The sequence below is a fragment of the Gossypium hirsutum genome, chromosome A06, assembly GCF_007990345.1.
Source record: "Gossypium hirsutum isolate 1008001.06 chromosome A06, Gossypium_hirsutum_v2.1, whole genome shotgun sequence".
NCBI classification, from domain to species: domain Eukaryota; kingdom Viridiplantae; phylum Streptophyta; class Magnoliopsida; order Malvales; family Malvaceae; genus Gossypium; species Gossypium hirsutum.
The window spans coordinates 41,036,778-41,054,590 of record NC_053429.1 but is presented as its reverse complement, the minus strand read 5'-3'; the positions used below and the strand labels follow the sequence as shown (position 1 = coordinate 41,054,590).

At 37.8% G+C, this 17,813-nt stretch overlaps 1 non-coding gene across 1 annotated transcript; it reads left to right on the top strand.

The window, feature by feature from the left end:
* The first annotated feature begins 6,428 nt into the window (after nt 1-6,428).
* Nucleotides 6,429-6,535, top strand: LOC121231579 (small nucleolar RNA R71). The gene has a single exon (XR_005929637.1). It is a non-coding gene; the product is annotated as a small nucleolar RNA R71 (small nucleolar RNA).
* Nucleotides 6,536-17,813: the final 11,278 nt, after the last annotated feature.

Below are 17,813 nucleotides of genomic sequence, written 5' to 3'. Positions count from 1 at the left end.
GGAAAATAAATGAAGTAAGGTATATGGCTTAGTAAACTCGTATGAAAGAAATAAGCCAACCTTACCATACATTAACATGCAAGTAATACAACATAAGATAATGTGTCTTACCATATTCTCAAATCTTAAGGGCCCAGATTTGCTTGTGTTTTAATATGGGCCCTTAAACAAAGTGAAGTGATTAATGATGGGAAATAAGAACTTCGTGTCTTCTTTTTAGCACAGTCATAAATCTCCTTGAGAATAATTTTCCCAACATTAATGGACTTTTCTATCAAAACTGCATATAACAAAAGCATTTGTTCCATCGAGATGGTGGAACTATGTGAGATAGGCATAAAACTGTAGCGAATGAAATAAAACCATACCTTTGCTACTGGTTTTAGGTATTCCCTTTGGCAATAATGGCTCCCAAACTTTCTTATAATCCATTGGGATCCCAGATTTGTCACAACATCAAGCACTTGTTGAAGAAAATCCCAATTGATATTGTTCACCATAGGGTAGTACTCATCTTATTCAACATCAGGTAAGTTAAACAAATCATTGATGGACTTAGAAGTAAGAGGTACCTTTTTCTTTCCAACGATGACTCAGTAGCATCTTGCATTGTTAAACTAGCATAGAATTCTCGAACTAGTTCGTCATTGGGAAGTGAACAAGCATCACAAAATTGTTCCCACTTGAGAGCATTGATTTTCTTTCTAATTGGTATAGGAACAACCATCAAATCATGACTCTTCAAGTTAAAACCTTTGTCCGGCATCATAGATTGATGCTTGAAGATTGAATCAAATCTCTCTTTCACTTCTTCATCGATCAAAATTAGGTTTTCTAGTAGTCTTTAAAGATTTAGTTCTTTTGCAAGACATGGTATCTTTTCTTGAAAATATGAAAAAGTTTCTGCACAAGGGGGAAAAGAGAAATTGGCAAGGTGGGTAAAGACTTGCTACGAAAAAAATCTTGTGACGACAAGGATGGTGTGGTGGTAATGACAGCGTGTGACAACAACAATGGTGTGCGACAGCAACAACAGCGATGTGCGGCAACAATTTTGGTGCTTCGTCAATCTTCTTACGGTAGAAATAGTTGATTTTGGCAAAAAGAGAAGAGAAACTAGGGTTTCTTTCGGGATTTGAGGCTAGTAGCATAAGAGGGAGATTTAGGAATTTTTAGGGTTAAGCAAATTGCTTTGAAGGATATGAAAAATAGTAGAATGAATATGAGTTTATATAGGGAAGAAATAGGGCAACATATAGAAAAAATTTAGCTATATTAGGGTTACTTGGGTGGAAAATTATGGATTTTTCTCTCCGTTTTTTCTGTCTCAGGCCTCAAACTAAGACGTATTTACAAACTTACTCAAGAAAAAAAAAGCTGATTAGTACTTAGGCCAAATTTGACCCCCTTTATTAACATAAAAATTTAAAATTTAAACAAAACAAATGATACTTAAAAATTTTAAATCTTAATTAGAAAATTTCTTCTTAACAAATTACATTAAATTAATTCCCAAGAAAAGTTAGAGGGGTCACAACGATTCCGCTTAAGTTCCAATCTCCTTAGACAGAATTAATTAAATGTAATAAGTTAAGAAAATAAGTTCTAATTATTTATTTATTTACAAAATGAGTTCATAAAAAATCAAGGGTCTGTTAATTTGAACGAGGATTCAGCTCGCTCAGTTTCACCATCCCAGTAGTGTTTGAGACATTGACCATTAAATTTAAAAGTACCTCCCTAATTGTCGTATAATTCAATAGCTCCATAAGGATAAACTCGGTATATGGTATAGGGTCCTTTCCATCGGGATTTAAGCTTCCCAGGAAATAACTTCAACCTTGAATTAAATAATAAAACCTTCTGACCTTTTTTAAAATCGCGAGGATGTAAATGACTACCATGCCATCTCTTTGATCTTTCTTTACACATTTTTGCATTCTAATAGTTAAACAACCTCAGCTCTTCCAACTCATCAAGTTGTAACATCCTTCTCTCACTGGCTTGCTTAAGATCAAAGTTCAACTGCTTTAATTCCTAGTGAGCTTTATTCTCCAACTCTAATGGCGAATGACGTACCTTTCCAAAGACTAACCAATAAGGAGTCATTCCTAACGGTGTCTTAAATGTTGTTTGATAGGCCTATATTGCATCATCGAGCCTTCGAGACCAATCTTTTTTGCTCGGGCGTACTACCCTTTCAAGGATACCTTTGATTTCATAGTTCACTCTTTCAACTTTCCCATTAGACTGGGGGTGATAGGTAGTAGCAATCTTGTGCTTCACATCATATTTGTCAAGCAACCACTTAAGCTATTTGTACAAAAAGTGAGAACCTTTATCACTAATAATAGCTCTTGGTGTCCCAAATCATGTAAACACATGCTTATGTAGGAATCGCATGACTACCTTAGCATCATTTGTAGGGTATGCTTTAGCTTCAACCCACTTGGAGACATAGTCCACAGCAACTAAGATGTATATGTTCCCAAATGAAGAAGGAAATGGGCCTAAGAAGTCAATGCTCCATACATTGAACAATTCAATCTCCAAAATGTTTATCAAGGGCATCTCATTCCTCCTTGATATATTTCTGGTCCTTTGGCATTTATCGCAGTTCTTCACATAAGAATAAACATCTTTAAATAGTGTAGGCCAAAAGAAACATACTTGCAAAATCTTTGCTGCAGTACGTGAACCACCAAAGTGTCCCCCACTTAGAGATGAATGGCAATGATACAAGATCTCAGCAATCTCAGTTTCAACTACTCATTTTTGGATTATATTGCCTGCACACTGTTTAGACAAAAACGGATCCTCCCAAAAATAATATTGACTATCATGAAGGAATTTTTTCTTTGTTGGCATGTCATTTCTCGAGGAATTATTCACATGCAAGATAATTGGCAAAATCAGCAAACCAAGGTTTTTCATGAATTTGGCTTACCTCAAATAAGTGTTCATCTGGGAAATTCTCGTTGATAGGCACACATGATCGAGTTACCTTATCTTGCTCCAACCTCGATAGATGATCAGCTCTTTGATTTTCGACACCTTTTCTATCTTGGATCTTAAGGTCAATTCTTGGAGTAAAAGTATCCAACGAATTAGCCCCGGTTCGTGAGCAAGTATTTAATGGTCGCATGGTCAGTAAATACTGTAATTTTGGTACCTATAAGATATGAGCGAAATTTTTCAAAAGAAAAAACTATAGCAAAGAGTTCTTTTTTAGTTACTGTATAATTGAGTGGGCTCCCATCAAAATTCTACTTGCATAATAAATAGGGTGAAACACTTTGATTCTTCTTTGACCCATCACAGCTCCAATGGCATAATCACTTGCATTGCACATCAACTCAAAATGTGAGCTCCAATCAGGTGTAATGATTATTGGGGCTGAGATTAACCTTTTTTTTATCTTCAAAAGCTTCCAAACATGCTTTGTTGAAATGAAACATTGTATCTTTCTTTAACAACAAACACAATGGTTTAGAAATTTTTAAGAAAGCTTTGATAAACCTTCGGTAAAAACCGACATGGCCTAAGAAACTTCTGACTCCTTTCACATTAATTGGGGCTGGTAATCTTTCAATTACTTCCACCTTTTCTTTATCGACTTTAGTTCCTCTCATTGAGATTTTATACCCTAAGACAATCCCTTCCTTAACCATAAAATGACATTTTTCCCAGTTAAGGACAAGATTCATCTCTTCGCATCTCTTCAATATCTTAGCCAAATTACTCAAACAAATATCATAAGTGTTACCAAAAATAGAAAAATCATCCATGAAAACCTCAACAAATTTTCAACCAAATCAGTGAATATTGCCATTATGCATCGTTGAAATATTGCAGGTGCATTGCATAAACCAAAAGGCCTTCGCCTAAAAGCAAATGTATCGTATGGACAAGTAAAGGTTGTTTTATGTTGGTCCTCCGAAGCTAAAACTGTTTGGTTATATCCCGAATAGCCATCTAAAAAATAATAGAATTCATTACCTATCAGTCGATCTAACATCTGATCCATAAAAAGCAACGAAAAATGGTCCTTCTGAGTGGCTTTATTCAACTTTCTATAATCAATACAAATTCTCCAACCAGTAACAATTCTTGTTGGAATCAACTCGTTACGCTCATTTTAAACAATCATGATTCCACCTTTCTTCGGCACACACTGCACTGGACTTACCCACGAACTATCTAAAATAGGATAGATGATTCATGCATCTAACTATTTGATCATTTCCTTTCTCACAACTTCTTTCATAATAGATTGAGCCTCCTTTGCCCATTAATTTAAGGTCTTTCACATTCTTTTAAAATAATTTTATGCATGCAAAAAGAAGGGCTTATACCTCGAATATTAGCCATGGTCCAACAAATTTCTTTCTTAAATTTCTTTTAAATAAGAATTAGTTGCTCCTCTTGATCTTTCGTCAGTTCTACTAAAATAATCACAGGAAAAGTGGAACAGTTACCTAAATAAACATATTTCAAATTGGAAGGAAGTACCTTTAGTTCGAGTTTAGGTGGTTCTTCAATTGACAACTTGGGTTGCACAAATTCTCTGACTTCTAACTCCAATGGTTCAAACCGTGTGGATTGAATAAAATTTCTCGGATTGGATTCCATCAAAGCCATGTTTTTTTCACCTTCTTCATCCTCCAATGGGTCAAGATCTAAGGCTTTCTCCAATGGATCTTCTTCAAAATTGCTTTCTATAGAAACCAAGGTTTCTATCACTTCCATATTTGAACACGCTTCTGCTGGATCGGGAAATTTCATCCTTTTAAGAATGTTAAAGGTTACCTGATCATCCTGAACTCACATGGTGAGTTAACCTTTCTACACATCAATTACCGTTCTTCTTGTGGCTAAGAAAGGTTTCCCAATGATGATTTACACTTCCTTATCTGCTTCAAAATCTAAGACAATGAAATTAGCAGGAAAAATAAATTTATCAACTCTTACCAAAACAACCTCGATCTTTCCCTCAGGATATGCTAAAGATCAATCTGGTAGCTAAAGCGTCACAATTGTAGGTCTTACTTCACCTATCCCTAGCATCTTGAAAATAAACTTAGGCATCGAGTTGATAATCGCTCCTAAATCACACAAAGCTTTACCGCAGTAAGATTCACCAATGTTACAAGGTATAGTAAAGCTTCCTGGGTCTTTCAATTTCGGTAGCAGTTTGTTTTGCAAGAATGCACTGCACTCCTTTGTCAAGGCAACAGTCTCATACTAACTCAGTCATTTCTTCTTGGACAGTATATCCTTCATAAACTTCAAATAATTTGGCATTTTTTCTAAAGCCTCCACCAACGGAATATTGATGTGTAACTATTTTAGAACATCCAAAAACTTCTTGAATTACACCTCCTATTTCTGCTTGTGTTGCTGCAATCTTTGCGGATACGGAGGTGATGGAACTTTCGGTTGAATCGAGTAACTCCTCTGAGTAGGTAAATCTGCATCCAAAGAAGATATTGAAGTATCTAAATTCACTAAGTTAGGATTTACCTTATCAGTCTTTGTAGATTTTGACTCTTTTGGTATAGGAATTTCAACAACTGGTTGATTCTTCTCAACGGGCTTATCTTCGACATCAATCAATCGAGGTTCTAGAATTTTACCACTTCGCAATGCCACTGCCTTGATATGTTCTTTACCCAAATTTCTTAGATTCTTAGTATTGCTCGATCAGGTTCCTTGCGGTCTATTACGAAGCTTCGTAGCTAACTGACCCATTTGGTTTTTCAAATTTTTCAATGTTGCTACTTGGCTTTTGATCAAAGCGTCATTATTTTCCATGTACGCTTTCAACAAGTTCTCCAAACTATTTGATTGCTCAACTTAAGGTGGGTTTGGACCTTTCTGATTAAACCATTGAGATTGGTTGGTTCTATGCTACAATAAGTTGTTGTTCGGTCCATTTCCTTAGTTGCTCCAAGAAAAGTTAGGATGATTACTCAATGAAGGATTGTAGAATTTGCAGTAAGGTCCTTGTCCACTCCTATTTTGATGTTGGTTACCTACATTGTACACTGACTTGAGATTTGATGGACAATTCTCAAAAGAATGAACTTCCCCACAATACATACAGGAAACTACTTCAAATAGACTTGGTGGCTGAGCTGCAAAATTATTAGCACTATTAGCTGTAAACTATTTTAACATGGAGGAAATAGACAATACCTGAGCTGATAATAAAGTGAGGGCGTCAACTTCATGAACTCTGGCTACACGTCTTCCTGAAGCTATTCAATTTGTTGGCCATTGATAGTTATTACTCGCGATCCTCTCAATGATCTCATAAGCCTCATTATAAGACTAAGAAAAAATTTTACCATTCGCAGAAGCATCTACCATCAATCTTGTGTGCATTGAGACCATTATAGAATGTCTCCAACTGGATACAATGAGGAATCCCATGATGAGGACACTTACGAAGTAACTCCTTGAATCGCTTCCAAGCCTTATACGAAGACTCGTCATCCAATTGTTGGAAAGTTGTGATCTCGTTCCTCAACTTAGTATTTTTGCTAGGCAGGAAATACTTAACCAAAAATCTCTCTGCTAATTCTTTCCATGTAGATATGGAACTTTTTGGCAATGAATTGAGCCATGCTTGTGCTTGATCTCACAACGAGTACGAAAACAACTTTAACCTTAGTGCGTCTTCAGTTACACTGGCTATCTTGAGTGAGTCACTCACCTCTATAAACAATCGAAGAGGGAGATGTGGATCTTCCATGGGCATACCACTGACTTGGCCCACTGTTTGGAGCATTTGAAACATCACTGGTTTCAATTCAAATCGAGTTGCCTTAATATCTGGCCTTCTAATTCCTGGATTTAACTCACTGAAAAGTGGCACAGCATATTGTTTGATGCATCGATCCCTATCATCGACAATGAGGATGGGATTTCGTACACAATCGGCTTCATTACCTTAGTCTTGATTCTGATTTCCAAGGTCCATCTCGACTTGTCTTTGAGTTGGTCGTTCATGTCTTCTGTTTGAAAGTTCGCTCAATTTCAGGGTCTACAAGGAGTAAATCAATAATCCAATCTATGCTTATAAACACCTAAAAAGAAAATCACAAAATTGAAAAGAATAAGTTAGTAATGTTAGAAATAATCCAAATTGGAAATAAATAATTTCACAAAAACAAATGACTTTGGCAATAGTTAACAATCCCCAGTAATGGCGCCAAAAATTGTAACGCGTAGGTTTGTGCAAGTGTACATAGTTGTTATCAAGAAATAAGTAAGTATCGAGTTATCGTCTCCATAGGGATTGTATTTGTGTTAAATCACTTAATTGTAAAATTATACTAACAACTTGGTAAATAAAAACACAATATGGTTGAGAAGTGATGATTAAAATTAAATATATTAAACTAAATGCAATGATCCCTAATGCAAATTACCCTAAGTATGCAAACTATATGAATGAAATATATTTTAGCAAAATTAAACACAATTTGCAACAATTATAACATAAATACACTAGGACAATTACTTTAATTAAACTTAATTTATTCTCAACATGCTTAATAATATTCGTAAAAACATTCCATGGCAACTCGATCTTTCATGAGTTTGGATACCACATTAGGTCCTTTCAGAATCCTTTACTTAGTAAATACGCATTTCACTGATCTTTATTTACTAAGGGTTTCTTAGCATTCGTGTGAGGTAACATGGATGTCTTAGGTTTGTAACAGTTTAATCACACAAATCTAAAAATTATACAGATAACAGAGCTTGGTTAGAGTTGTTATGCAACCTGCAATTTAATCAGGTTAGGATCTAAATTGAGCATGCACATTTCAATTATGCGTCCACTAGTCATCATCTAGTTAGGATCGCTCAGCTAATTCAGGTGCATTTCCATCACGTATGAACGAAATACAAACTTGATTTTAATTGAAAACATTTTCGACTGAGGAACAAACATTATAAGCATGAGTCAAATAAATATTATTTAATCAAAGCAATCATCCTAGCTTAAATAAAATTAAGCTAACATTGTTGTAAACAAGAACAAAGAACACATAGCAAACATTTTTAGATTAAATTAAAGAAAAGAAAGATTAAACCCAAATCAAAGCGGCTGTCACCCAAGACTCTGACTAACGAGGCTCCTTCGCTTCTTCACTTTGCTCATTTGCTGATGGCTCTCTAATAAGGCCAACCAAGGGCTCTTTAAGAGGCTTAATTGCTAAAATCTCTATGAAGAGATGATGCTAGGCGTGGGGAATGAAAAATGCTAAAGGGAATTAAGAGAAAAAAGAAAATGATGAGGGATGAGGGATGATTAGGAATAGTGAAATGAAGTCTTATTTATAGGTGAAGAGAAGAGAGTAGTTTGCTAAAAATAAAGAGGTTTAGTTTCTTCAAGCTTTTCCAATGAGTGGCTGACCATGCTTAGTGGATTTGAGTTGAATTTTGGTTGATTTTTAAGCAATCTATATGCCATAACAACTCAGGACTGAGACTTGGTCAAATGTAAATCCTCGAGCAAATCTCTAATTTCTTCAACATTGCAAGGATCTTGTGTAATTAAACCAAAAACTGGTTTATGTGGACAGCCATGTGTAGCCAAAATTGGGTTGACTTGGTCTTCAATTTGGACTGTTTTTGTAATCCAACAAAGCTATCAAACCTGTCCAAAATAAATCAATAAATTAAAGGACCAAAGAATAAAATTTATCCAATTTAAATAATTAATTAAAAACCAAATTATTAATAAAATATTTTAAAATGAATTATTAAATATAATTTTATATTTTATTATTTAATTTAATCATGGATGACCCATTTTATGTTTTAAAAATATAATATGTTCAAATAAATATAAAATAAGCCATTTTATGCATGAAAACTATATAATAAAGCATAAAATCATATTTTAATAATTTCTATGTCCTAATTTCATATTTTCACATATTTCATTAATTTATTAAACAATTACTTAATTTTAACAACGAATTTAAGTACAAAGGTGATAAATTACGTAGGAAAAATCCTTTACATTTTTCATTTTACAGTTTACGACAGTGGAACGTACCCTAAACTATGGCTCTATGCCAGTTAAGCTATAAGGTAAGCTGATTAAGTATTAACTAGACGTAAACCAACTTAGTTGTAAAGAAAGGGTAAGCACTCAAATAAAGTTCACCAGAAGTTGAAGACCTTGATAAGCCAATTTAGTAAAAATGTGACACTTGTTAGGTTTAAATAAGGCTACAGGTTATATAAATAGATTTGTTGGATAGGATATGTAACGCTCCAATTTTCAGGAATTCTGTATATGTTAGCAAAATTTAAAATTTTTGTGTTCTTTCTGTTTGGCGTAGGTTTAATTATGTTAGTGGGCCTCTAGAAGGCCCAAGCTTAAGTTAAAACTCGGTAATTTTAGTTAATTTTAGTTCCGTAAGAAAAAGGGGTTCTGGTTAACTGGGCCTTTTAAGTATTAATTGGGTAAAATGAAACACAAAGAAGCAGGTGGCAGAGTGACATGTGACACCACTGGGAAGGCTATAAAAGTGGCATGTGGATGCTAGGGAGAACTGAGGTTCAAGTCACAATAACAGCATATTAAGGGAATTATTTTTATGATTAGAAAGGGGAAGTTTTGGAACTCAAGTAAAAGACTGTCAGGATGAGTTTGAGTTGCTCAGGTGATTGAGTAAGGAGGGAATAAGGGAGAGGATTTAGGAGCTGATTAGGGAGAGTAGTGTTGGCCGAATGGTGGACTCTTGAGGAGCAAGATTTGGCCGGCCAAGGGTTTTTCTTTAGGGGGCAAGTTTCAACTAGGGCAAGTTTCGATTAGGTCAAATGCCAAGTATAAGTTCGGCATTAGGGGTAAGTTGTGCCGTTTCCTGACCATTCTTCCTTTTTCTTTTTTCTTCTTTTTCTCTCTTCATCAACTTCTTTTCTTCTTCTTGTCTACCGAATCTCTCTACCATTTTGCTTATCTTCATTTTTTTTATCAATTGTTTTAAGCCTATAGTCGATTGCCTCAAAAAGCCAAAATCCCGAAAGCCTGATTTCTTTTGTGCCGTTTTCTTCGAGTCAAAACCCTCTTATTTTCCCTCATCTTCTTGACCGATTCTCTAGTCCTCTGAACCCCAAGTTTCTGTCAATAAAGCCACTACAAAACCCTCATCTTTTCTTCACTGTTACAAAAAGCCGAAAACGCATAGCCATAGGGACATAGCCGAATTCTAAGATCACTAAAGGCTCAAATTTTGTTATCATTTGAGGGGTTAGATCTGCATCAAAATCGAGTAGGAGTTAATTGGAATCATTGACTGAAGGAACCGGTGGTAAGTTTTTGAACTTAATCTTTATTTCAGGTTTTAGAAAAAGCCGAAACTCCTAAAGGTTAGGGAGGCTGTCGATTTGGGCTTGTAGCTCTAAGGGTTGTTATAACTATTTTATTTTGATAATAGTGGGATCGAGAGGCTGCTGATCGAAGGCTTGGAAAAGTGGAACCATTAGATCTAGACATAATCGCTAATTTCGACAAAGGTAGGATCGCTAGTGCCTAAGGTGTTTTCGGCCGAATATGGTAAGGGGTTAATACGTAGTTCATTTTCGATAGTCAGATTAACGTGTTAGTAATCCAATTGTAGGCAGTTCATGTGTGGATCTCGTCAGTATATCGTCACAAACAGGTGTGTAACTGACACCCTCTTATAGACTAGATCGGCAAAAGCTAAAATGCCGAGAAGTTGATATTTTGAGAACTTGCGAGTGTGTGAATGCTCGTGAGATTAATAATGTGAGGTATATGATAAATTAAAGTGATAAGACAGTAGGTGCACGATTTTGTGCATTTCGATGTTTTTGGGCTTAATGGGCCAAAATTCAGATAACGGGCCAACGGGCCCAATTCGGTAAGAAAACGTGGTAAGTGTTTCTAGTCGTAGGTAAATGGCTATGTTATGAATGAAAACCTTAAGAATAGTTAAATTACTTGAATACCCTTATGTATGGAAAATTACTGTTATACCCCTAGGGGTACTTTTGACTGAAAAGCATGATGATCTGATTCCGTTTGATGTATGCCATGATTGTATATCTGTTGCATGGGGACATGGGTTATATTATGGAGGAAGTGTCCTGGTGGCTATGCCACAAATATCTGATATGGTGTCTCTGCCACATATATTTGTTCTGGTGGCTCTGCCACGATTATCTGTATCTGGTGACTCGGTTACATTATCTGTTCTGGCAGCCATGCTGCATATTTCTGTGGCGTGTAGTGGTTGGGTAGGTCGAGTATTCTCCCCACATGGTGGAAGGTTGGTATGGGGGTGCATGTGGTTGGATATGGGTTGGGTTTTGCATAAACATGTAATATCCGTGCTGATCTGATATGGGCTTATGGGCTATATTCTGACTTCTGTTCTGGGCTAAGGCCAACTTATTCTGCTTCTATGGTTTGAGCCGATATAGGCTATGGTTGGGTTAATTTACACACTGAGTTTCCCCAAACTCACCCTTTTATTTTCATCCACGCAGGTAATCCCCAACCATAGTAGGCTTGGAGCTGTGAGGGATTCGGAGTGGCCACACGTTCTGCAAGTTGATTTTCTTCTAGTGAACTGGACATCCTTTTATTTACGTTTAAGGTTTTGGGTTTTTTTTAAATGTAATAAGGCCGCTTAATTATTTTTTTTATGGTTTTAATATGTTTTATTAAGGTAGGTATTACTTATATTTAACTGTTGGAATTGGATAGCTTCAAGGCGTGTTTTCAAAAACAGTAATTGATTTCAAAATAACACGACTACAAGCAAAGCTTCCGCAATGAAAATATTTTCCAAAATTAATCACTTTCCTGAAAAGGACTTAATCAAATTGGTTTCCTGGAAATATACATGACGTTAAGGTGTGGCAATGGCGGTGTGCATGTCTAGGATTGGATCCGAAGGGAGCTTGGTACTTAAGCAGTCCGATAGACTCACCTCCTCTTTCCTGGTTTCCTACCTGGTGCACAGCTTCCATTCACTTTAACCTACAATGAAATTATCTTTTAAAACACTATGTAATTTTTTCTAGATCAACAATATAAAATGTTTTGAATGCTTCGATGCGGCACGTCGGATCCAGCCATAACGTCTAGGCCGAGTTTGGGGTGTTACATTTAGTGGTATCAGAGCCAAGTTACAACAACTCGGCTATGGAATAGGTTTACAAAAACAAATATTTTCGAAAATAAAAATTTTAAAAAAAACTCGGTTTTCAAATTTTAGATCTTTAGAAGGTGGCATTCTGAATCTCCGGCCCAAGCCTGTAAGTATTACTCTGAACTTTTCTGAATACTTTCCTGAATTATCTGTCTGTACTGAAACCCTAGTAGGATAGGATGATACTAAAGCCATAGGAAATTTTGATAAGAGACTGAAACTGTAGCTAGACTTCAATTCTGCGAAAACAAACTTTGAATTACTGTCTGATTGATAAAACATCTGTAATAAACACTGGAATATTGAATTGATGCACAAAAATTCGTGATCAGATAATACGATATGAGTACAAGAGCCGCTCGTGGAAGAGGCCGTAGACGGTGTGACAGCCCAAAGTTGACCCTAGTCGGGAAGTGGTTTCGGGACCGCTAAACCGAGTCACCGAAATGTTTGAATGTGATACTTATTGTCTAGAATATGTAATTATGAATGTGTGAAAATTTCAAGCTTCAATTTGGTTGACTTCATGTGAATTTAGTCAATAGGACTTATGTGAGAAAATTCTAAAATGTGATAGGTCAATGTGTGAGGACCTATTAGTGCATGTGGACAAAGGGGGGGACTTGCATGTCAAATTCCCCCCTACTAGTAGTGGCCGGCCATGACAAGCATGGTAGACCAAGTTTGATGGCCAAGACATGTCATAGACATGTTTTGTTGGTGCATCATGGGTGGAAAAAAATAAAATAATAGGCATGGAAATTAAATAATGAAAAGGAGTATGATGAATACACAAAAAAAAAAGTGTGTAGTTGATTCTTCCCCCCCATTGTCGTGAGCTAAAGAAAAGAGAGGAGAAGATCTTTGTTCATCCTTTTCTCACCTTCATTTAGCCTAAATTAGAAAGAAAAACAAAGAAAAAATTTTCTCATCCTTTGGTTCATCCTTGGCCAAAAATTTTAAGGAGGAAAGAAGAAGAAAGGTGAAGAGATTCGGCCATGCATGTAGCTAGGCTAAGGTATGTTTGATGATGTTCCATGAGATGCATGCATGTTTTAGTTGTTAGCTTGAGTTCTACCTAGCCCATGGTCTAAATCTTGCTATGTGATGGAAATGGCACTTGACCATGGATGCATCATTCTTGGTTGGTGTTTGATGTTGTGGTGATGAGGCATGAGGATGAGTTAAGATTCGGCCTAGGTGGAGGTTGTGTTAATGCCATTGCATGCAAAATATGAAGCTTGTTAATGATGCATGTGATGATGGCTTGATGATTCTTGAACCTCCTTTTTAGCATTTTTGTGTGAGCACATATGTGCATTGGTTGCTAAATGGAGAAGAATCGGCTAGCAAGATGTGTGCTAAGGCCGAATGTAACTTTGCATGTTAATGAGCCATGCATGTGTTAAATTGATGAAAAGGGGGAGGATGCTTTACTAGTGTGTATATGTGTGTATTAAGTGTTGAAATCGACCCCAAAAATAGACATGCATATTCGGCCAAGGGGAAAGAAATTAGCTAATATGTTGTGTTGATGCATGATTTTTGCATGTATGAGACTTTAATGTCTAATGTATAAATATGGGCTAAGTGCCTTGTGTTCATCTTTTTGATGCCTAAATGATGAAATCAATTTATTTGTTTAATTAAGCTCAAGAGCAAAGGGGAAATAAATCCGATAAAGGGAAGGAAAAAGTGGTTGAATAGCTAGCGGAATCGTTCGACAACACCCGAGGTAAGTTCTTGAGTAAGAGAGCTTAAATTACGATGTGATTAAATCATGCTCTATGTGAGGCTATTGAGCCGAATGTGCAAGGACGATATGTGCCTTGTGTTTGAGTTTCGCAAATGAAAATGAAATATGAATGTGCCATGAATTATTGTTAGATGTGCATGATTAATTGAATGCTGTCCGGGCTAAGTCCCGAAGGCTTTGTGCTAAGTGAATATATCCGGACTAAGATCCGAAGGCATTTGTGCGAGATACAAATTCCGGGTTAAGCCCCGAAGGCCTTTGTGCGAGATACTAAATCCGGGTTAAGTCCCGAAGGCATTCGTGCGAGTTATTAAATCCGGGTTATGTCCCGAAGGCATTGTGTGAGTTACTAAAACCGGGCTATGTCCCGAAGGCATTTGAACGAGGAGCTATATCCGGTTAAATCCCGAAGGTACGTGATTTGGTAATGAATGAGCTTGCTGTAAAATTCCAGCGAATACTCGAAAAACATCCCAATATGGGGATATGTTACGTATGTGTTGAATTTAATCGAGCCCTTACAAATAAATGTTCGCTCAGTTGATAAACGAGCTACCGGCCTTCGGCTAAGTTAGTCTATTGTGTATGTACATAAGGGTTGTTAATGTTGTGAAGCAAGTTTGATATCGGTAAATTGCGTATTGTGAAATATTCCGTTTAGCTAAATGTGTGTTATTCTTTGTTTATGCTGGAATTCCTTGCTCAGAACTTACTAAGCATAAATTGCTTACTCGTTACACTGCTCCTCTGTTTTATAGATTTTTTGGTTCTCCAGCTATCGGACTCGGGATCTTGAAGTCGAAGTCGCCCACACTATCAAAGGCTCTTTTGGGTACTATTTTGGTTGAATTTTGATATGGTATGTATAGGACTACCCATTGTTGTTTTCGAGTACTTTATGAAATGTATAAGTGTACAGCCATGCGAAAATGGCTTGTAGAAGTGGAGTATGGCATTAGACCATTCGTGTTTATGAATGTATAGATGGTTTCATGATGTAACTATAGTTGGAATGGAAGTGTTGAGCAAATGATCAGCCATTGAAATGGCTAAGTATGATCATATGTGGGCACATGTATGACAAGGCCCTAGTTGGTCCATGAAACCCCGAAATTAGGTAAGGTTTACTTTGAAAACAGAGGCTGACAGCAGCAGTGGTGTAGATTGGAAAAATCACAAGAATTCGTAGGAGTGGAAATAAATAGTGAATAAATTATGTAATCGAACCTTGATGAATCTACTTTCATATGAAAGTAACGAAACAATCATATGAACAGTACAGTAAGAGATATTCAGGTTCTTGTGGAACAGGGCCAGAACAGTTTCTGGATTCCCTGTTCCGACTTTGGAAATTCACTATAAATTGACCAGAGATAATTAGGGGTCATACCATATATGTATGGATTCCTCTCTGAGTCTAGTTTCCATAGAAACAAACGGCATCAGTACTGAAGCTCTGTGCAGAGAGATATCCAAGTCGTAATGGGAAAAGGTCAGTGTAGTAGACCCCTGTAACATGGGAGACTTTGACTAATAAACTGTACTAATTGGCCCGACCAAAAATTCTAGAAAAAAATACATAGGTGGGTACATGAGTCTAGTTTCAGGGAAAAATCACAAAACTTATTTTCGAGTTGTGAAACCCAAGATATGATTTTTGAAGCGACTAGTACTCAGACTGGGCAGTGTCTGGAAAATTTTTTCAAAGTTTGTTAACATCTCGTGTCCGACTCCGGTGTCGGTCTCGGGTTCGGGGTGTTACAGACAGGGCCGAGGAAGTGCTCGAGCGAGATCTTCGTCTTTGGGACATATGCCGGCGGCGGATGCACTGGTACCACCGGCAACAAAGGTGGACTCTCATGACTGCGGTGTCGAGGATAATGCCCTGTCACAGGCAGTGCTTCGCGTTTTGGAAAGGGTTGCCGAGGCAAGTACGGGCAACAGAATTCGGGGATCTATTTTTGAACGACTTCGGGCTAACATAGCGGAGATCATTAAGGGCATGTCTGGTGTAGCCCCGAATGTGGCGGAATATTGGTTGGAGGCCACAGAACGGATTATGGATGACTTGGACTGCTCTGTGGAGTAGAAGCTGAAGGGAGCCATGTCGTTGCTGAGGGACGAGGCCTATCAGTGGTGGCTCACTGTGAGAAAAGGGACCTTGGCTAATAGGGTAACTTGGGAACTACTTAAGACATCCTTTAAAGGGAAGTATGTTGGGGCGAGTTATGTGGACGCCCGCAGAAATGAATTCTTGAATCTGGTGCAAGGAGGTAAAATAGTCGGCCGAGTTTCTGAGGCTAAGCCAGTATGCCGTGGGCATAATCGCTATGGAATATGAGCGAAGTGTGCGCTTCGAGGATGGTCTTAGAGATGACCTTAGAGTGTTGATTGCTCCGCAGAGGGAGCGGGACTTTGCAGTCTTGGTGGAGAAGGCAAAGATAGCTGAGGAGGTTAAGCGTGCTGAAAAGTAGAATCGGGAGAAGGATCGGAACCGTTTTCAGAGGGATTCAGGACCCTCGAGTGGAGCAAATAGAAATGTTAAGAGAGCAAGAGTGGATGAACCAGTTCGAGCAGTGTTGATGAATGTTATTAGACCACCAATCTGTGAGACTGTGGTAAGGTACATTTAGGCGAGTGTAGGAAACGTTCCGGTGCTTGTTTTCGATGCGGATCTATGGAGCATAGAGTTAAAGACTATCCTTAGAGAGCTGATCAGGCTTAATTTGCGGTACAGAGGGTTGCTCAACCCATGAGAGGTGGACCACAACCACCGAGAGGACGTGGACAAGGTAGGGGCAGAAATGGAAATGGTCGAGGTCGAGGGGCACCTAATAGAGGTGCCGAAAATACTGAAGCTCTACAACCAGCATTGGTGTATGCAGCTTGTCGTCGAGAGGAGGGCGACACACCTGACGTCATAATGGTACGTTTTTGGTTTCTAGCATGCCGTATACTGCTTTAGTGGATATTGGATCTACTCATTCCTATGTTGCATGTGCCATATCTAGGTCGTTGGGTGTGCACTCTGAGAAGATTGTGAGTGGGGTGTCTGTGCTAAGTCCTTTGGGTCACTCGGTTAGGGTAGACAAACTGTATAGGGATGTACCCTTAGAAACTCAAGGTAGGATTTTCCCTGGAGATCTGATGGAGTTACCGTTCGGAGAGTTTGATCTCATTCTGGGAATGGACTGGCTTGTTAAGCATAAGGCAACTTTGGATTGTGCTACTAAACGAATGGTGTTAAAGACCACAAAGCATGAGGAGGTTATGGTGATAGGTGAGCGAAGGGATTATTTGTCCAATGTGGTGTCAGCATTAAGAGCCAAAAAGTGGATTCGGAAAGGTTGTAAGGCCTATTTGGCATTTGTAAGTCAGTCGGAAGAGGAGGGTCTAACAGTGGATAAGGTTAAGACCGTAAAGGAGTTCCAAGATGTTTTTTCGGAGGAGCTTTCGGGATTGCCTCCTAACCGAGAAGTTGAGTTTGGAATCGACTTGTTGCCTAGAACGGCCCCCGTGTCCATCGCACCGTGTAGGATGGCACCGAAGGAGTTAATGGAGTTAAAGGCATAAATTCAAGAGTTGTTGGATAGGGGCTTCATTAGGCCAAGCGTGTCTCCATGGGGAGCACCGGTGCTATTCGTGAAAAAGAAGGATGGTACGATGCGGATGTGCATTGATTATCGCCAGTTGAACAAACTGACGATTAAGAATAAGTATCCACTGCCAAGGATTGACAATCTGTTCGAACAGCTTAGAGGAGCTTCTGTATTTTCCAAGATCGACCTTTGATTTGGATATCATCAATTAAGGGTCAAGGAGGCAAATATCCATAAGACGGCATTCAG